The sequence below is a fragment of the Bos indicus x Bos taurus genome, chromosome 3, assembly GCF_003369695.1.
Source record: "Bos indicus x Bos taurus breed Angus x Brahman F1 hybrid chromosome 3, Bos_hybrid_MaternalHap_v2.0, whole genome shotgun sequence".
Classification (NCBI taxonomy): Eukaryota; Metazoa; Chordata; class Mammalia; order Artiodactyla; family Bovidae; genus Bos; species Bos indicus x Bos taurus.
The window spans coordinates 83,850,368-83,873,341 of NC_040078.1; the positions used below are offsets into that span (position 1 = coordinate 83,850,368).

Consider the following 22,974-nt stretch of genomic DNA (forward strand, 5'->3'; position numbering starts at 1 on the left):
GAATTATAAAAAATGATATGGCTAGAAGAGATTTCTTGAAAGAAGCAGAATTTGAGAAAGTTTTTTTTTTTTCTTTCTTTTTCTTTTCTTAATTGAAGTAAAGTTGACATATAATATCAGTTCCCGATATACAAAATAGTGATTCATCATTTATATACATGACAAATACATCACCATAGTAAGTCTGGTAACCACCCATAGCTATTACAAAGCTAAACCATACAAAGTTATTACAATATTACTGAACATAATCCCTATACTGGACATTACATCCCATGGTTTATTAATAAGTGGAAGCTTGTACGTCCTAATACCCTTCACCTATTTTGCCAACCACTCCCCACCTCTGGTGACCACCAGTTTGTTCTCTGTACCTGTAGGTCTGTTTCTGTTTTGTTTAGTTTGTTCCTTTGTTTTTTTTTTTTAAGATTCCACATTTGTATTTGTCCTTATCTGGCTTAGTATAATACCTTCTAGGCCCATCCATGTTGTCGCAAATGGCAATATCTTTTTTATGGCTGAGTAGTATTCCATTCCATACCACATCTCTTTTACCCATTCATGTATAGATGGACACTTAGGTTGCCTGACTATTGTAAATAAAGCTTCTAATAACACTGAATTGTGTATATATCTTTTTTAATTAGTTTTTTTGTTCTTTGGATATACAAGAATGGTTTTGAATAAGTTACAGAGTTTGGTTATGTGAAGAAGAATTCTGGTGGACCAAACAGCAAGGGTAAAAACTTCCATGCAGAGGGATGAGAAGGGGATGTGAAAGTCCATCTGGCTTTGAATCGAAAATTGTTTAAGTTAGTGGGTGGGTAACAAGAAATAAGAGTGCAAGGTTAAAGGGTTAATTGATAGCTTGTTTACAGAAATAATATTCCAATTTAAGGATTCTGCAGAGGTGCCTTAAGGTACTCTGGAGATGGGCTCTTGAAAGGACACTCGATTTAAGACGTGTTCTTCCAGATTCAACCAGAGCAGTTATGCTTTCAACTGTATTGTTTACTGGATTTCTAAGGTAAAATAGTTAAGAAATGATACCACAGTTAAGGAAACTAAAATAAAATGTTAACACATCTTTCTCAGAAAATAATAAAGCAGAAGATTAAAAAAAATAAACTGAAGACTGACAACTCAATAAGCTCAAGGTATTGTATTTAAGGGAATGTTACATCTGACAGAAAATACACACTTTGGGGAGGCACACACAGAACAATTACAGAAACAGACTGTGTATTAGACCATAAAAGAAACCACAGAAAAATCAATATCATATAAGCTGTCTCTTTGGACATGGTGCAATAAAACTATGAAAAACTGTAACAACAAAAAATAATTAAAGTCCTCTTCTGTTTTGACATAGATTAATAATTAAAATAAATTAATGCCAATACTAACATAAAGAGATTTTGTAAACAGTGCTGAATGAAAAGGGGGACAAACAGAATGGGGTCAACACATTATGTAATACTATTTATGTGAATTAAGATTCCACACAAAAACCACAACACATATTTTGAAAGTTCATATCAGATCAGATCAGATCAGTCGCTCAGTCATGTCCAACTCTTTGCGACCCCATGAACTGCAGCACGCCAGGCCTCCCTGTCCATCACCAACTCCCGGAGTTCACTCAGACTCACGTCCATCGAGTCAGTGATGCCATCCAGCCATCTCATCCTCTGTCGTCCCCTTCTCCTCTTGCCCCCAATCCCTCCCGGCATCAGAGTCTTTTCCAATGAGTCAACTCTTCGCATGAGGTGGCCAAAGTACTGGAATTTCAGCTTTAGCATCATTCCTTCCAAAGAAATCCCAGGGCTGATCTCCTTCAGAATGGACTGGTTGGATCTCCTTGCAGTCCAAGGGACTCTCAAGAGTCTTCTCCAACACCACAGTTCAAAAGCATCAATTCTTCGGCGCTCAGCCTTCTTCACAGTCAAAACACAAATAGCTAACACATTAGAATGGTTAATTACAGTGGCTGGAAAGAGATAGGAATAAAAGGGAGCAAAGAAAAGCAAACAGGGACTCCCAGCTGACCAATGACAGTAATATGCTATGAAAGATTATATTTAATGCAATCTCATGCCCCTGGGACCTGAAAAAACAGAATGAGCTGAGAAAGGTTTTAGTGTTAAATTAATATAAAAAGACTTCCAGTTACCAAAATTTGTCTGACTTTTCAATCTTCTGAGAAAAAAAGAAATAACCTCCATGACCATTAACTGTATATGTAACTGCTTAGACTTGCAAATGATTAATGATCCTCCTCCAAAGGAGGATCAAGAGGGATCTTCCTTTGGTAAATAGTGGCTCCATCACAACTGATGAACAACCCAAGTGCTATAAAAGGTGAATCTCTAGCAATACATTCTTGTGGCAGAATAGAAAGAGCAAGGGCCCAAGGGTTAGAATTCAATTCAAATCCTTAGTTGAGGCACTTAACACCACTAGTTTCTTGGACAAATACTGAACCTCTATAAATTGCAGATTTCTTATTTAAGCTGATAGCATAAAATGGATGCTAACTAAAAATTCCTGGCACATAGACTCCAAATAACATTAGGGACCGATTTGGTCATGATTTCGTCTTTATCATTCAGTTCTGTTGAGGTTTTAAGTTAGTTTTCAGTTGGTGCCAAAGCTACTCTTTTCTTCTTTATCTGTCTTGAGGAAAACTGAGGTAGTGGTTCCCCACGATGCAATGAAGGAAGCAGGCACACTGTCCTCCAACAGCAATCAGGAGAGGAAGGGGCTGACATCGTTCCTTCCCAGATTCTCTTATTTGAGTTTCTTACACTGAGGAGTTCCAAGGACAACCTTGTGAGGTGCAAAGGAATAACAGCACTGTTTCCAGTGACTGTCCCTGGTCCGTAGGCCACTGAGGTGGCTTTAAAACTGTGTGTTAGTCAAGTGTGAAATTAAAACCCTTTCCACAGTTTCGGTCTGGGAAGATATAAAAGATCTGGAGGTGGACGGTAATCATAGTTGTACAACAATGTGACTGTACTTCATGCTACTGAACTCTACACTTAAAAGTAATTAAAATGGTGTATTTGTTATGTATATTTTACCACAATTAAAAAAAACCGAAACCCTATCTACAGGTTTAAAAGACCCTTCAAAAAGCTGGTTCCCACATCAACATTCCACCAAGGGACTAAGTTGTAGATTTGTTATCCTAATTTTTGAAACCAGCAGCCCTATTATTCTGGCCAATTTTTTTTGTTGTTGTTATGACACTAGCATATTCCCATTTTTTTCGATTAACAAATGTTGATTGAATCCAAATTCATGTCTGGCTTGTGTTGTGAAGGGTGCACACAGAACTTCTTTTCAAGGGCATTAAAATCTATCATTGAAGACAGGCATATGTATCAGTAATTCTAATTCAGAGAGAGAAAAACTGTGAGAGAAATACCAGCAGCTGAAGTCACCCATCCATTTCACTGTATCATCTGAAAAACCAATTAATGTCTGCAAATGACAATAAGTATTATAGATAGTCTAGCCAATTCTCATCCTATTGGTCAGATATACCTTCTATTCCATAATGCTCAAACCTCATTTTAGCTGTCGTTTCCAATAACCCCACACCCAACTTATTCCAGCTTTATTTGCCTATAAAAAGGGTTATTCAGCTTTCCTTGACTTTTTTAAATTATTTCAAAAAAAAATTAGGAGAAGGGGATAAGATCAACAGAATAAAGCTCAGTTAAAAAAAAAAAAAAGCAAATCCCAGAACAAGAAAGAGCTGAGCATCCTTGAATGGTTTTGAAGTTTTAGTAATAATTTATTGGGGACCTGCTAAGTTGCAGAAACTGTGCTAAAAATCATTCAATAAATTTTCTCCATTTATGCTAAAAAAACACCCTATCAGGTAGAAATGATCATCTCTGCATTCAAGATATGGGGAAAAGATTCTGATGTTGAATAACCAGCTGGAAACTGATATAATAAGAATGCAAACCCAGTTTTGTTTGTCTGTCTTCATAGTACTATCTGAAAGTATCTTTTTTAGAATTCTTTCTTTCTATTGCCCTATCCTAGAATATAGGCCCCACAGTTTCTAGTATATCCCGCTGTCTTCTGCACTTAGTGCCTGGTATACATTAGGTGGTTAATACATACTAATACAATATATGCCTGTTGGAAGCATAAACAGATGATTTCTAAGGTCTTCTTCAATTGCTCTGCCTGCACTTTGGCCACTGCCCCAAACAATGCTACATAAAAGTCATCTGAGACCTAAAAGCATTAGACACATGCAATTTGTTGCAAAGACAATGAATTCCTTCAGGCAAAGGAAATAGAAAAATGGCTTCTTTCTTCTTTGCATTTGTATACATAGTAACAAAATCCATTAGGACTACTAGAAAATCAAAGTACTATGTATACATTATCTTTAAAAATCAACTCTATTAAACTGAAGAAGCTTAAAAAGCAAAAAAGATTGATAACTTTATCTTACTTATGTTCTCTCTCTCCCCACCCTCTCTTTTTTTCAGTGCGTTATAAAACAGGAAAAGCAGTAAGACAATGAAAATGTCCAATGTTCTATAGCACAGATGATCTTTAATTTTCAGTTAAATTTGTATTACCATTTTCAAGCTTCAGAATTTGAGTTATCCTACAATGTTTATTCAAATCCATAGCTACAAAGGCCTTAAAAGATGGCAGGTCCAACTCTTCAGATAAATTAAATGCTATATTTTACCACATCATAAAACCAGAGACTTTTAAATCAGGCAAAACAAGCTACATTATTGTGTAAAGCTGCCTTCTCTTATTGCACAGCTTCATCCAATTTATAAATAAAGACATAAGACTGAAGAAAGGAACACAATGCTATAATGCTAATTTATAGCTAGAAACTAAACACCTACAAGACCTTTTAGAACTAACATCCAAAAAAGATGTCCTTTTTATTACAGGAGACTGGAAAGCAAAAGTAGGAAGTGAAGAAACACCTGGAGTAACAGGCAAATTTGGCCTTAGAGTACAGAATGAAGCAGGGCAAAGGCTAATAGTTTTGCCAAGAGAATGCACTAGTCATAGCAAATACCCTCTTCCAACAACACAAGAGAAGTCTCTACACGTGGACATCACCAGATGGCCAACACCAAAATCAGATTGATTATACTCTTTGCAGCCAAAAATGGAGAAGCCCTATACAGTCAGCAAAAACAAGATTGGGAGCTGACTGTGGCTCAGATCATGAACTCCTTATTGCCAAATTCAGACTTAAATTAAAGAAAGTAGGGAAAACCACGAGACCATTCAGGTATGCCCTAAATCAAATCCCTCATGATTATACAGTGGAAGTGAGAATAGATTTAAGGGACTAGATCTGATAGATAGAGTGCCTGATGAACTATGGACAGAGGTTCGTGACATAGTACAGGAGACAGGGATCAAGACCATTCCCAAGAAAAAGAAATGCAAAAGAGCAAAATGGTTGTCTGAGGAGGCCTTATAAATAGCTGTGAAAAGAAGAGAAGGGAAAAGCAAAGGAGAAAAGGAAAGATATAAGCATCTGAATGCAGAGTTCCAAAGAATAGCAAGGAGAGATGAGAAAGCCTTTCTCAGTGATCAGTGCAAAGAAATAGAGGAAAAAAACAGAATGGGAAAGACTAGAGATCTCTTCAAGAAAATTAGAGATAGCAAGGGAACATTTCATGCAAAGATGGGCACAGTAAACAACAGGAATGCTATGCACCCAACTGAAGCAGAAGCTATTACAAAGAGGTGGCAAGAATATACAGAAGAACTGCACAAAATGATCTTCACGACCCAGATAATCATTATGGTGTGATCACTCACCTAGAGCCAGACATCCTGGGATGTTAAGTCAAGTGGGCCTTAGGAAGCATCACTACGAACAAAGCTAGTAGAAGTGATGGAATTCCAGTTGAGCTATTTCAAATCCTAAAAGATGATGCTGTGAAAGTGCTGCACTCAATATGTCAGCAAATTTGGAAAACTCAACAGTGGCCACAGGACAGGAAAAGGTCAGTTTTCATTCCAATCCCAAAGAAAGGCAATGCCAAAGAATGCTCAAACTCCCACATAATTGCACTCATCTCACACACTAGTAAAGTAATGCTCAAAATTCTCCAAGCCAGGCTTCAGCAATACATGAACCCTGAACTTCCAGATGTTCAAGCTGGTTTTAGAAAAGGCAGAGGAACCAGAGATCAAATTTTCAACATCTGCTGGATCATCAAAAAAACAAGAGAGTTCTAGAAAAACATCTATTTCTGCTTTATTGACTATGCCAAAGCCTCTGACTGTGTGGATCACAATAAACTGTGGAAAATTCTGAAAGAGATTGGAATACCAGACCACCTGATCTGTCTCTTGAGAAATCTGTATGCAGGTCAAGAAGTAACAGTTAGAACTGGACATGGAACAACAGACTGGTTCTGAATAGGAAAAGGAGTATGTCAAGGCTGTTTATTGTCACCCTGCTTATTTAACTTATAAGCAGAGTACATCGTAAGAAATGCTGGGCTGGATGAAGCACAAGCTGGAATCAAGACTGCAGGGAGAAATCTCAATAACCTCAGACATGCAGATGACACACTTATGGCAGAAAGCAAAGAAGAACTAAAGAACGTCTTGATGAAAGTGAAAGAGGAGAGTGAAAAAGTTGGCTTAAAGCTCAACGTTCAGAAAACTAAGATCATGGCATCTGTTCTCATCAATTTATGGCAAATAGATGGGGAAACAGTGGCTGATTTTATTTTTGAGGGCTCTAAAATCACTGCAGATGGTGACTGCAGCCATGAAATTAAAAGATGCTTACTCCTTGAAAGGAAAGTTATGACCAATCTAGACAGCATATTAAAAAGCAGAGACGTTACTTTGCCAACAAAGGTCCATCTAGTCAAGGCTATAGTTTTTCCAGTAGTCACTTATGGATGTGAGAGTTGGACTATAATGAAAGATTAGCACCAAAGAATTGATGCTTTTGAACTGTGGTGTTGGAGAAGACTCTTGAGAACCCCTTGGACTGCAAGGAGATACAACCAGTCCATCCTAAAGGAGATCAGACCTGGGTGTTCATTGGAGGGACTGATGTTGAAGTTGAAACTCCAATACTTTGGCCACCTGATGTGTAGAGCTGACTCATTTGAAAAGACACTGATGCTGCAAAAGATTGAAGGCAGGACGAGAAGGGTATGAGATGGTTGGATGGCATCACCAACCCAATGGACATGTTTGGGTAAACTCTGGGAGTTGGTGATGGACAGGGAGGCATGGCGTGCTGCTGTCCATTGGGTTGCAAAGAGTTTGACACGACTGGGTGACTGAACTGAGTAAAAGACTGAATGATGTTTGTACTTCAGTTTTTTCTTTACCATATTATGTTAAGTTTCTCCAATAGCATCTTAAAGAACAAAAATGACTTCCAATTTCTCCCTCATTAAAAAAGCTATCTTTAGAATCCTCAAGTTAATATAACATCTCCTTACAAAAAAAACCTTCACATTTCATCATGAATTCATCATTCATCATTGAATCTTTCCCACATTTTTGTAAACACCTCCATTTGCAGGCAAGCTGGACTGACATTCAGAGAAGTAAGGTCATCTGGCCGGAGCTGGAGCCAGGTTTACTGAAGAAAATAAGAGCTATGTACTCTCATAACACAGCTGTCTCTTAGATTAGAAGAATTTTAAATAATAAGGTGCTCCCTTAAGAGAACTCAAACAATGCCAGGCTTTAGTCTTAGATTATTTGCCAGGCTGGTTACCTAAAATTTATCCTCAGAGCCTATAAAAGAGAATCATGATTGGGCTCCACCAGCAGATGCTAAGCCAGCAAGACTGAGGAAAATTTTAGAAATTGGGTAAAGTTTTCTGTGTAACAAGATCCTTAGATGATTCTCATGGGCAGCTGGGTCTGTAAACAAAACACTAATCTCCCATGCAATTGCAAAAATTTTTTTCTACAGCAGTCATGACAATCAAACATAAAGTTCACAGACACCAAATTTAAGACAGGCATTAAATATGTCCAACACAGAACTAATCTAATATGGAGATTATCTTCGGCTCCACAATTATACTTTAGGATTAAATGAAAAATTTGTCTTGACTATACAATCAGTTCAGTTCAGTCACTCAATCATGTCCAACTCTTTGTGACCCCATGGACTGCAGCACACCAGGCTTCCCTGTCCATCACCATCTCCCAGAGCTTGCTCAAATTCATGTCCATCTATTGACTATAAAATATTCTATCATAATCTATTATAATTTATAATTATATAATATGTAAATTATGTTATAATTTAATTATAATCTAGTATAATCTATTGACTATACAATAGATTACTTTGAAATCTGAACCTCAGTCTTTCTCCTCCGCTCCTAGGCTGCCCCTCTCCTTCTCCAATTTCAAATGTTTTCTGTAATTTCCATTAGCAATTGCTTCTACTCTGTGGGTATAATAAATGTTGAACCAGAATTTCAAAAGGGGAGAAGGGAAGAAAAGTTAGTTAGTGTTTGGAGGAAAAGTAAACCTGAATTCTCATCTTTGAAAAGTCGAGAAATCACAAGCACGTTCGCTAATTAAGAATTTAAGAGAGAAGTCATAGCTGAGGTCTTTCTGTGTACGGCTGAGTCAGCACAAACTGTTCTACAGCATTTAAGACTCTACCTCACTACAGGGGAACCCCACACTGTAGAGCCTGGCATTTGCTCTATGGGGTACTGGGACGCATTTTCATGGCAACCAGTAGATGGGGGAACAGATATGTGGAAGAGGAGAGGTAAAAAGAGAATAGTATTTTAAAGATGTATTTATTTCAGTTTCACTAAAAAAACATTGAGGAGGGGTAAAAATTATTATTTTATTTCAAGTCAATGAGGTTTTCCTCTAAAATTAAGAAAAGAAATCCAAGGAATTCATACTTTGTTTCCTATAAACAAACATCCATCCACCCAGATAAATCAAGGAAGTACTAGCCTGTTTTAGTAACATACCCATTACTGGTATTTCCTAAAAACGTTTCCAAAAGTCAATCTTTACATTGATTTTCATTGAGTTCCACAGGGTGTTAGTCCAGTGGAAGTAGTTCCTATTCCAAATAACCTAGACATCTTCCATTTCTAAATACAAATCAAAGATTAGGAGATATGTAACTCCCTTCTTTAGGCTCCAGGCATTAGTATCCCTGAATAAACATCAGACTAGAATAACAAGAGACAGACAGAGAGAGAGAGAGAGAGAGAACAGTCTTTTGACTCAGCTGAACAGTCACAATTGTTTTAAACATGGATTCTCCAGCCCCATGACAACATTATCTGAAGAAAAGAATCCCAAGTTGCTCATAAATCTGTATCAAAGCATCAGCACTTGTCCTTGGCTACAAAAGCCAGTAAGATTTCTCCTGTGTGGTCTCTGGGTGTTTTCCTATCATCATAGGATATTAGCTGTTGCTAAGTAACAGAGCCTTTCACCCAAGAAAGAAACAATTCAAGTCACTGCCCAGGGTTTTAACAGCAAATGTTCAACTCACCAGAAAAAAGACCCAACACAATTTCAGAAGCATTTAGTCACCAGGTCTGTTTCCAACAACAGAAAACAATTTAATACAGAGAAAATAAGAGTGTTTCTTATATATTAAATACAATTCCATTTTTAAACAATCAGATTATGAGAAGCACTTCTTAATCTATTTTTCTTACATTGTAACCAACTTTTAATTCTGTTAGTACCTGCAGACTTGAGAAGTAAAAATATGGAAAACAAAAACAATCAGAAGAAACAACATGTGAACTCTAGTAGCAAGAAGCAAATCTCAAGTGAAATTTCAAGCCAAATAAAGAAAATAATGAAAACGTGTCAGGGCAAACAAACTATATTTGATGTGACAAATAAACAAAGTTTCCTCTTAAATGAAGATACTTTTGCCAGTAAGTAAGAGTGATAATATTATGTGGACTTACAGATAAAAATTAATAACTGAGACACAAAACTTGAGAACTACAGATAAGGATGATAATAACAGCTAGACATTGTTCTAAGTACTTTAGTTTAATTCATTTAATTTTTATGAACACCCTATGCAATAGGTATTATTATCCCCAACTTTACAGATGAACAAACAAAGGCACAGAGAAGACACAAACCCTCACAGTAACACAGCTAGTAAGTGATAAGGCAGGGATTTGAAATCAAAGACTGTGGCTCTGCAGTCAATAATCTCAGGTGAGAGTCAGGGCTAGAATTAAACAAAAGTATTACATACAGGGCTCGGAAGAAAAACAAAAACTCAATCTATTGTAAATATTTTCAATCTATTGTAAATATTGAATGGGAAAGGAAAGCAAACATAATGTTAAAGTGACATAATTCAGGCTGCCAATTGGAACAAGAATCACTACAATTAAAAGACCACAGCGTGAGAAAAAAAATACTCAACTAATCATGAAAATCTAAAATTTTCCCATTAGATGAAACAAAATTCAAATGAATCAATATGCAATAAGCAAATATTAAATAACAGGCACTATATAAATATCAATTGGACTTTCTCTGTCAGACACTATGTTGATCCCTTGGCACATTTGGGATTATGAAATGTAGTTCTCAAGACGTCCATTTACAGTAAATTGAAAAAGCAAACTGTTGTATATTCATACAGTAGAATTTTACTCGATAATAGAAGCAAACAAATAACACTACAGGCAACATATTTGAATACAAGAACATACTGCTGAGTTGAAAGACCAAGAAAGAACAGTGTCTGTTGTTGCTGTTCAGTTGCTCAGTTGTGTCTGACTCTTTGCGACCCCATGGACTGCAGCGCACCATGCTTCCCTGTCCTCCACCATCTCCCGGAGTTTGCTCAAATTCATGACCACTGAGTCATCCCCTTCTCCTCCTACCTTCAGTCTTTCCCAGCATCAGGGTCTTTCCCAATGAGTTAACTCTTTGCATTAGGTGGTTTAGGTATTGGCACTTCAACATCAGTTCTTCCAGTGAATATTCAGGATAGAGTTCCTTTAGGACTGACTAGTTTGATAGCCTTCCTGTCCAAAGGACTCTCAAGAGTCCTCTCCAGTACCAGAGTTTGAAGGCATCAGTTCTTCAGTGCTCAGAGTTTTTTATTGTCCATCTCTCACATTACTACATGACTACTGAAAAAACCATAGCTTTGACTATACAGGCCTTTGGAGATAAGGTAATGTCTCTGCTTTGTAATTTGCTGTTTAGGTTTGTCATTGCTTACCTTCCAAGGAACAAGCATCTTTTAATTTCATGGCTGCAGTCACCATCCACAGTGATTTTGGAACCCAAGAAAATCACGTCCTTCACCATTTCCTTTGTTTCTCCATCTATTTGCCATAAACTGGTAGGACCAGATGCCATGGTCTTCATTTTTTGAATGTTGAGCTTTAAGCTAGCTTTTTCACTCTCCTCTTTCACCTTCAAGAGGCTCTTTAATTCCTCTTCGCTTTATGCCATAAGGGTGGTGTCATCTGCATATCTGAAGTTATTGATATTTCTCCCCACAATCTTGATTCCAGCTTGCGCTTCATCCAGCCTGGCATTTTACATGATGTACTCTGCATATAAGTTAAATAAACAGGGTGACAATATACAGACTTGAGGTACTCCTTTCCCAATTTGGAACCAGTCTGTTGTTCCATGTCCAGTTCTAACTGTTGCTTCTTGAGCTCCATAGAGGTTTCTCAGGAGGCAGGTAAGGTGCTCTGGTATTCCCATCTCTTTCAGAATTTTCCAGTTTATTGTGATCTATACAAAGACTTTAGCATAGTCAATGAGGCAGAAATAGATGTTTTTCTGGAATTCTCTTCCTTTTGCTATGATCCAATGGATGTTGGAAAGAAACTAAGAAAGAAAAATGTATACACTCCATAATTCCACTTTTTATCAAGTTCAAAAACAGGCAAAGCTAATCTATTTGCAACAAAATCAAGACAGTGTTGACCTTTGGGGAAGAAAGAACAGTGAATCAGAGGGGGCATAAAGTGATTCTGGGTGCTAATAATATGCTGGTTGGTGGGTGAATATTCATCAAACTGTGATACAACTTTCTGTTTGTACATATTTCAATAAAACTATTTTTTAAAAAGAGACAATAAAATCATGAAATGACAGGATACTGCCTGAATTCTGATTTAAACAAACCAACTACATTGAGACAATAAAGAAATTTGATTATGCATTATATATTCAGTTCAGTTCAGTTGCTCAGGCGTGTCCAACTGTTTGAGACCCTATGAATTGCAGCACGCCTGGCAGGATTATATATTAGATAAAACCAAATAATTATTGTGTTATGTTGTATGTATATGTATTATTGATACACAACTATACATATTGTATAATATACTTTTCACAATATTATAGTTGTATTTTTAGAGATTTATATGTATGAATGGGGCTTCCCTGGTGGCCCAGTGGTAAAGAATCTGCCTGCCAATGTAGGAGACACAGGTTCGATCCCTGGGTCGGGAAGATTCCCTGGAAAAGAAAGCAGCAACCCACCTCAGTATACTTGTCTGGGAAATCCCATGGACAGTAGGAGGCTGGTAGGCTACGACTTGGAGTATGAAGTCAAATGGGCCTTAGGAAGCATTACTATGAACAAAGTTCATGGAGGTGACTGAATTACAGATGAGCTACTTAAAATCCTAAATGCTGATGCTGTTAAACTGCTATACTCAGTATGTCAGGAAATTTGGAAAATTCAGCAGTGGCCACAGGACTGGAAAAGGTCAGTTTTCGTTCCAATCCCAAAGAAGGGCAATGTCAAAGAATGTTCAAGCTACTGTACAACTGCACTCATTTCACATGCTAGCAAGGTTATGCTCAAAATCCTTGAAGCTAGGCTTCAGCAGTACGTGAAGCAAGAACTTCCAGATATGCAAGCTGGGTTTTGAAGAGGCAGAAGAATCAGAGATCGAATTACCAACATTTGTTGAATCATGGAGAAAGCAAGAAATATCTATTTCTGCTTCACTGACAATATTAAAGTCTTTGTCTAGATCACAACAAACTGTGGAAAATTCTGAAAGAGCTGGGAATACCGGATCACCTTACCTGCATCCTGCAAAATCTGTATGCAGTTCAAGAAACAACAGATAGAACTGGATATGGAACAATGGGCTGGTTCAAAATTGGGAAAAGAGTACATCAAGCCTGTATATTGTCACTCTGCTTATTTAACTTATAGGCAGAGTACATTATGTGAAATTCTGGGCTGGATGAAGCACAAGCTGGAATCAATGTTGCTGGGAGAAATATCAATAACCTCAGATTTGCAGATGACATCACTCTAATGCTAAGAAGTAAAGAGGAACTAAAGAGTCTCTTAATGAAGGTAAGAGTGAAAAAGCTGACGAATCTCAACATTTAAAAAACTAAGATCACGACATCCAGTCCCATCATTTCATGGCAAATAGAAGGGGAAAAAGTGGAAGCAGTGACAGATTTTATTTTCTTGGGCTCCAAAATCATCATGGACAGTGACTGTAGCCATGAAATTAAGATGCTTGCTTCTCTGAAGAAAAGCTATGACAAACCTAGACAATGTACTAAAAAAACAGACATCACTTTGCCAACAAAAGTCCATATACTCCAAGCTATGGTTTTTCCAGTAGTCATGTATGCACCATAAAGAAGGTTGAGCATCAAAGAACTTGGACTGCAAGGAGATCAAACCAGTCAATCCCAAAGGAAATCAACCTTGAAATAGGGTTAAATATTAGAAGGACTGATGCTGAAGTAAAAGTCCCAATACTTGGCCACCTGATGCAAAGAGCCAACTCATTGGAAAAGATGTGGATGCTGAGAAAGACTGAAGGAAAAAGAAGAAGAGGGCAGCAGAGGATGAGATGGTTCAATAGTATCATCAACTCAGTGAACATGAATCTGAGCAAACTGGGAGATAGTGGAAGACAGAGGAGCCTAGTGTGCTGCAGCCCATGGGGTCGCAGAGTCAGACATGACTTAGCAACTGAGCAACAACAACGCTTTTGATACTACCTAAGCACCCCACTCCAGTACTCTTGCTTGGAAAATCCCATGGACGGAGGAGCCTGGTAGGCTGCAGTCCATGGGGTCGCTAAGAGTCGGACACAGCTGGGCGACTTCACTTTCACTTTTCACTTTCATGCATTGGAGAAGGAAACGGCAACCCACTCCAGTGTTCTTGCCTGGAGGATCCCAGGGACAGGGAAGCCTGGTGGGCTGCCGTCCATGGGGTTGCACAGAGTCGGACACGACTGAAGTGACTTAGCATAGCATAACTCAACCTTAGGTAAAACCACTTAGGTAAAACCTTAGGGAAAAGCACTAGACCATCCAGATATGACCTAAATCAAATCCCTTACAATTATACAGTGGAAGTGACAAATACATTCAAGGAATTAGATCTGATAGAGTCCTTGAAGAACTATGGACGGAGGTTTGTGACATTGTACGGGAGGCAGGGATCAAGACCATCCCCAAGAAAAAGATACGCAAAAAGGTAAAATGGTTGTCTGAGAAGGCCTTACAAATAGCTGTGAATAGAAGAGAAGTGAAAGGCAAAGGAGAAAAGGAAAGATACACCCATTTGAATGCAGAGTTCCAAAGAACAGCAAAGAGAGACAAGAAAGCCTTCCTCACTAATCAATGCAAAGAAATAGAGGAAAACAATAGAATGGGAAAGACTAGAGACCCCTTCAAGAAAATTAGAGATATTAAGGGAACATTTCATGCAAAGATGGGCACAACAAACAATAGAAATGCTATGCATCTAACAGAAGCAGAAGATATTAAGAAAAGGTGGCAACAATACACAGCTGCTGATGCTGCTAAGTCACTTCAGTCGTGTCCAACTCTGTGTGACCCCATAGACGGCAGCCCACTAGTCTCCTCTGTCCCTGGATTTTCCAGGCAAGAATACTGGAGTGGGTTGCCATTTCCTTCTCCAATACATGAAAGTGAAAAGTGAAAGTAAAGTCGTTCAGTCGTGCCCAACTCTTAGCGACCCCATGGACTGCAGCCTACCAGGCTCCTCCATCCGTGGGATTTTCCAGGCAAGAGTACTGGAGTGGGTTGCCATTGCCTTCTCTGGACAATACACAGAAATATACAAAAAAGATCTTAGACCCAGATAACCACAACAGTGTGATCACTCACCTAGAGCCAGACATCCTGGAATGTGAAGTCAAGTGGGCCTTAGAAAGCATCACTACGAACAAAGCTAGTGGAGGTGATGGAATTCCAGTTGAGCTATTCCAAATCCTGAAAGATGATGCTGTGAAAGTGCTGCACTCAATATGCCAGCAAATTTGGAAAACTCAGCAGTGGCCACAGGACTGCAAAAGTCAGTTTTCATTCCAATCCCAAAGAAAGGCAATGCCAAAGAATGCTCAAGTAGTAGCAGTAGTTTAGTCATTAAGTTGTGTCCGACTATAACCTTCCAGGCTCCTCTGTCCGTGGGATTCTCCAGGCAAGAATACTAGAGTGGGTTGCCATTTCCTTCTCCAGGGGATCTTCCTGACCCAGGGATCGAACCCAGGTCTACTGAATTGTAGGAAGATTCTTTACCAACTGAGCTACAAGGGAATGCCTAAGAATGCTCAAACTACTGCACAATTGCACTCATCTCACACGCTAGTAAAGTAATGCTCAAAATTCTCCAAGCCAGGCTTCAACAGTACGTGAAGCATGAACTTCCAGATGTTCAAGCTGGATTTAGAAAAGGCAGAGGAACCAGAGATCAAATTGCCAATATCTGTTGGATCAAAAAAGCAAGAGAGAGTTCCAGAAAAACATCTACTTCTGCTTTTTTGACTATGCCAAAGCCTTTGACTGAATGGACCACAACAAACTGTGGAAAATATACTTGGGTTCTTTCTTTCAGTCATTTAATAGCAGACAAAGATCTGATTGGATAATCAGTATCTAAACTCCTCTGAATCACATTTAGTTTAGAGAGGTACAGAAACCAGTCAAGAGAATTCATGACCAAGGATGTCAAGAATCAGAGTTCAATCAGCAACAAATGGCAAAACCAGGAAGGGAATTCAAGAGTCTTCATTAACTAGGCCAGTTTCACTATTCTAGGTCTCAGATATTGGGACAATTAGGCCAAATCTAAACTGAAGTTATAGGTTGGGTTATCTTCATCTCTCATTTTTGAAAATTTCACGCCAATTCCTTACTTACTGCTATGAGAAAACTGACCAGTCCGCTAAATCCCTCTGATAATGAGGGATGTGATGCAAGGTGATCATTCAGGGAGGGAGATGCAGTTGGCAAATGATCTATCTACAAATTGCAAGCTCACTAATGATGTTTAGGCTTAAAATACAAAATGAAATTAGTTATCAAGCAGGAAAGTTAATTCACCTTAATTAGGGAAGATGACTGTGCTTAGTCCCTCAGTTGTGTCCGAGTCTTTGTGACCACATGGACTGTAGCCTGCCAGGCTCCTCTGTCCATGGAATTCTCCAGGCAAGAATACTGGAGTGGGTTGTCATGCGCTCCTCCAGGGGATCTTCCCAACCCAGGGATTGAACCCAGGTCTCCCACTTTGCAGGTGGATTCTTTACTGTCTGGGCCACCAGGGAAGCCCAGGGAAGATGGTGCCCATACTCAAACACGTAGCTTCACACTATCAGTCTTGATGGGTACGCCCAGTGAGGCCTTTCTGTGAGAGCACCATTATACCCAAACCAGTGTTTTCCAAAGTGTGGTCCGTGGATCACCCAAAAGAGTTGGAAGGAAAATGCACAGTTATCTGGACTCCATGTAACAGTCACAAAATCTAAGTCTTGCAATACAGCCAAAGAGTCATCATAGTTGGCTTTTCTTATTTTTATATATATAAACACATCTCTAGGTAATTCTTCGGAGAAGGCAATGGCACCCCACTCTAGTACTCTTGCCTGGAAAATCCCATGGACAGAGGAGCCTGGTGGGCTGCAGTCCATGGGGTCGCTAAGAGTCGTGTCTGAGTGACTTCACTTTCACTTTTCATTTTCATGCATTGGAGAAGGAAATGGCAACCCACTCCAGTGTTCTTGTCTGGAGAATCCCAGGGACAGTGGAGCCTGGTGGGCTGCCATCTATGGGGTCGCACAGTCGGACATAACTGAAGCGACTTAGCAGCAGCAGCAGCAGCAGGTAATTCTTATACATATTAGAAAAAAAAGTCTAAAAACCAAGATAAATCCCCAGCCAAGTTCAAAATGCCTTAATGACCTTAGAGATACCTGAAAACAAGGTATAAAAAGAGTTTGATTATTACTGACCTCAGATTTTTACTAAATCTTGGAAGTAAACTTGTAATGTTTTGATTTTGAAACAGCACTGAGAAAAGCCCAAAGTAATTTTTAAAATACCCATGAGAATAATTTGTTGCATATATTAAATACCAGGAGAACACAGAATATGGCTCTTTAATCACTATCAAAGCACTGAGCTGCAGTTCCTTATGGTCACTATGCTGTAAACTGAGTTACATGTGGGCTGATTTCGCTTCCTTGTCATTACCCAGTCATTGGATGATGTTCAGCACAAGCTCCACACAGGCAACAGACCACAGTGATCAGCAGTGGCACTGGCAGCATTAAGGTGTTTAATTATATTTTCTGGAGCGGGGTGGAGCAGGGGGCAGCAGGAATGGCAGTTTCCAGTAATTAAAGCAGACTGTAGCAAAATGCAGAAAAAGGAATATAACATAATTGTTTTCAAGTTTACCTGGTCCCCTTAAGAACTGATTCTTTGGAAGCAAATTTCCCTCTGCATACCTGCTTAGGAAATCATCTGATTATATTTGCCCAGGGCCCTGTACATACATATTAGTTTTAATAACCATCAGATCAAGATTCAGGGAAGAAGTATAATTCTAGGTGAAATCTGACAGTATTTGGTGTGTCTTCTGTTGTTCATTGTTTGTGTCCTCTACTATCATAAAAGGAGAAACTACCTATTTTATTGATTAGAATTCCTAGCCCAGAGAAGGTACAGCATAGACATATGAATAAATTATAGAAACACAAAACTTACAAATTCTTCATTATCTGAATTGGTCAAGATTATTTAGGTTAATCAAAATTTCTAGTAAATATATAGAGCTTTGTTTTCCCTAAGAATTAAATTGTAATAAAAGACTCCAAAATTAAGCTGAGAATACATTTTGTGGGTAATTCAGATGTTTTAATATTATTAAAAACATTATCTTTTAGGTATAAGGAACAAGAGTCAATCAGGAAAAAAGTATACAAGCTTTAGAAAGATCTTCAATGAAAGGCATACAGTGCAATCAAAAAGAACTACTGTTCAAATTTCACTCTGACACACGGTGCCTGTGAACCTGTGCCTGTGAACCCGCCCACAAGGCACCAACCCTCACATTCCAATTTTTAAAAACAAGAACAATCGCCTTTCTTGTCCTGAGTTTGAGAAGATAGAATCAAAGAGTAAAAAGTGGCTAGCTTAATGCCAAACATAGTAAGCATTATACACTTCTATGAGGTCTGTTCTCTAAACTGCTAAACTTTCCTTCCTAAGCCCTTGTAGTTGGAGAGTTCCTTAAAGTACCACACAAACTGGTTTTAATCACATAATATTGCTTTCTAAAATTATTGTCTCTATTTTTAAAATAAATAAGCAAAGAGAGTTTAAGTAACAGGCAGAAGGTTTCAAAGTACATTGTATATTTTAACATTTAATTTTAAAATGATGACAAAGGTGGTATCCCATGCCACTTTTAAAGGTTTTACGAGGAAGAAAACTAATGCTATAATTTGACATAATATGATTTATACATAATTAATTTTGCTCACGTAATTTTAAACAATAGCAAAACTTTTGTTTAACAATTTCATCCCACAGCATGTCAGATGTTTTAAACAGACTCTAGGCTAAGAAACCGGTCACTAGAGAGATCTCATTTACTTCTGCCAATATACCACCTGACAGTTAAGAAGACCACATACAATTCTGTAGGAAAACTGCTGATAAAGGGAAGGAAGTATTCCACACACCTGCAGAAGCCAACAACAACAAAAAATTAAGTTTTAAAAAATTCATAGCTAAGATGATTATAACTAAAATACAGAAAAGATACCAGAGACTGTCAAAATAAACTGATAGCATTTGAGGAACTGATAACTTGTTTCTTCTCTAGTACTGGTATTTTTGTGCCATTTAATACTTTACCCCTTAGGCTTTAATATCTTTGGACTCTTTTTCAGGCAGTCAAGATGATAACATAAAAAAAGGAACTATTTCGGCCAGTCTTCTCTCACTTGTATCTCATCTTTAAACTGACCACACTCTGAAAGCAGCTGACAGTCAGAACCTGGATGGGATCTTACACATTAGTGAACAATTGCTTTCTTACAAGATAAAAGAAAAGATAAATGAGAGGGGACTAAACTGCAAGGAAGAAACAAGTATAATAGAAAGGCAAAAGCAATGGCAGAGGATGAAAGCCAGCAAGGAAACATCTGCTGAAGACTAAACTCTCTTAAGGGCAATTCTGAACTCAGATTTATAACAATAACAAATCCTGCCTTTTGAGTGACAGTTACTTCCAAATAAATGATCTCATTTAATACTTCGACCATCCTTTCTGGAAATAAGAAGCACTGAAACTGGGAGGGATTAATTGAACGGCCCCAAACACTAGCTAGCAAAGGGTTGAGTCGCTATTTCAACATAAATCACTATCTATTTTATATACTATAAACCACATATGTTTCTTTAAAAGGTAATATGAAACTGTATCTAATACTCAACTTTTTTTTTTAACGTGTAGTCAAGTCATTCCTATAAAAAGCAGGTATTGAAAGCTTGTTAAAGTATGTTTCCTTGAATAGAAAATTCAACTCTTCAGTTCAGTTCAGTTTAGTCGCTCAGTCCTGTCTGACTCTTTGCGACCCCATGAATCGCAACACGCCAGGCCTCCCTGTCCAACACCAACCCCCGGAGTTCACTCAGACTCACATCCATCGAGTTAGTGATGCCATCCAGCCATCTCATCCTCTGTCGTCCCCTTCTCCTCCTGCCCCCAATCCCTCCCAGCATGAGAATCTTTTCCAGTGAGTCAACTCTTCGCATGAGGTGGCCAAAGTACTGGAGTTTCAGTTTTAGCATCATTCCTTCCAAAGAAATCCCAGGGCTGATCTCCTTCAGAATGGACTGGTTGGATCTCTTTGCAGTCCAAAGGACTCTCAAGAGTCTTCTCCAGCACCACAGTTCAAAAGCCTCAATTCTTCGGCACTCAGCTTTTTTCACAGTCCAACTCTCACATCCATACATGACCACTGGAAAAACCATAGCCTTGACTAGATGGACCTTTGTTGGCAAAGTAATGTCTCTGCTTTTCAACATGCTATCTAGGTTGGTCGTAACTTTTCTTCCAAGGAGTTCAACTCTTAAGAGATAATTTAAGACTCATCAAACAAAAAATATCCAAAGTTTAGAAAAAAGTTCTTAAAAATATATATATTTATTTTAGGACTAAATGGAGAGTTCTTAATTTTGTACAACCAAATAAAAATAAAGTGACTCCTTTTATTTTCAACAGCCTTCACACATGGGAGTCCATGACATGTGAAAGCACAAGGTTTCCTGGTTTCCTTGTTTCCCCGCAGGGTGCACCTTACCCATGGCTCCTGTCTTTCCATGCCTTCGGGACATTGCACAGTGCTCAGAGGAGCATTCCATGACTCCTCGGGTAGGATTTGAAGTCTGTTTTTTATTTACAAAGTACTCTGAGCCTTCCTTCCTCCATCAAAGCTCTTCCTCCACTGTGAAACTGACGGAATTCATCTTCCACTTAGGAGTGGGGTTCCTTGAGAACCATGTCTGTGTTGGACTCATTTTGTAGCCCCAACACCTATCATGGAATCTGGCATATAGTAAGCACACGGTTAAATGATTTAACACTGGATTTCTTAGCCTCAAAGAATTTAAGAAGAGACTGAGTGTTTTCTCAGGTTTGCCTCTCCTGGCAATTCACTTTTGCTTACATCTTGCTGGAGTTCTTTGGCTCTAAGAGATTATCATTTAAAAATGAAGACAAAGGGGCATTGGCTGGAGAAAATCTGAGCAATCTGATACAAAGGGCACCCCAACCCCACCTTAAATCCTAGAAAAGTTTTCCTGGGTGAATTCCCAGGTGAGTGTTCCTCAGAAGCCTGCATCTTCCTGTCTCACTCTTCCAAACCCTCCTGGCACAAATCCCTAGGACTCCAACCATCCAAAGCAATGCCTCCTCAGTAAAGTGGGCAATAAAATCTATTGACCAAGCCTATGGCTCTGGAGTCAGATTGTGAATTCAGATCCTGCTCCTGCCACTTGCAGTTGGGAAGCCTTGGGCTGGTTAACCTCCTATTTCTTTCTGTTACCTCATGCATAAAGTGAAAATAATTATGGTAATCACATGTTTGAGTTGTTTCGGGGACTAGGCAAGATGACACGTTTGAAGCATAACACAACTCCTGGTCCTACTTTCCACTTTCACTCCACTTTCACTACTTTGTAGAATCCCAGAGCGCCCCACATACGCAATTTTTCCACAGAATAACAAGGATACATTATAGCCCACAGACTGCTGGGCCCTCTCCACTGCTGGCTTTCTGCCCTTGTCTCTGGTTTACCCTGCCCCTGGTCAACTGAACCACTCAACTCCTTGGTCCCTAATTCTATCCTATGAGATCAAAGACTAGAAATAAAAAAAGATTCCACTGATTGACATGCGGGGGCGGGGGGGGGGTGGTGGTGGGAGAGGTTGTACTTTGAGAACCACTGGGTTCACTTAAATATTATGTGACTTTCAGTTTCTGTTCTTAGTTGCTCAGTCATGTCTGACTCTTTGCGACTCCAAAGGACTATAGCCTGCCAGGCTCCTGTGCCCACGGGGATTCTCCCGGCAAGAATACTGGAGTGGATTTCCATTTCCTCCTCCAGGGGATGTTCCCAACATAGGGATCAAACCCAGGTCTCCCGCAACACAGGCAGATTCTTTACTGTCTGAGCTACCAGGGAAGCCCACTTTCAGTTTAGAGATATCAAACAATTATGATGAAAATAGAATGTAATGAAGACTATATTCAAATGTATATAATACTTATTGAGAATGGGTTTTATATTAGGTACTGCAACAGGTTCCTTTATATATATATATATATGTTTTTTTTTACTTAATTCTCAAACTAATATTCAAGGTAGGCATTAGCCATGTATACTGAAGATGAATAACCTAAAGTCCAAAAAGTTTAAGTGGTTTGATGGAGACGGCACAGCTACAAAGTGATTGAGTTCAAATTTGAATACAGACCTTCTGACTCTATGTATAAAGGTGCTTTTGACAACATTATGTGGTTTAATTCCAAAGATAAGAGTGAGTTAAATTTATGTATGTATTTTTCTCAATCAGGATTAGTAATATAAAGTGAACTTCTCTTAGTTCTTCAATATGAAGCTAAAAATTATGCTTATACATTCACTTACTCAAAAAAGTGTTTAGTGATACTGGGACTTCCCTGTTGGTCCAGTGGTTAAGAGTCTGCCTTGCAATGCAGGGCACATGGTTGTCCATGCACCATGGATCCCTGGATGGGGAACTAGGATCCCACATGCCTCAGGGCAACAACTAAGCCCATGTGACACAATCTCTGAGCCCATGCACTGAAAGATCAGAGGCAGCCAAATAAATAAAAGTTTTTAGTGATACGTATCAATGACAAGCATAGTGCTGGATGCTGATGGGCAATGGAGACCTGGCCTGGAAGGTTATCGCCTAGTGGAAGAGACAGAATTAATCTAATAATCAGTAGACAAACTCAGATAAAAGGTATAAAGAAAAAGCACCATAGGTCATGCTTGGTAAAAGTATCTGTATCTGCACTGGACATCAAGGAGAACCTCCATAAAGAAGAGAGGTTTGAGCTAAGAGAGTTGACAGAGTATTATTAG

At 38.7% G+C, this 22,974-nt stretch overlaps 1 protein-coding gene across 4 annotated transcripts in view; it reads right to left on the reverse strand.

Annotated features, from left to right (window-relative positions):
* Window positions 1–22,974, reverse strand: part of PATJ (PATJ, crumbs cell polarity complex component) — a 385,743-nt gene that overhangs the window by 172,160 nt on the left and 190,609 nt on the right. The gene's annotated exons all lie outside the window — the stretch shown is intronic.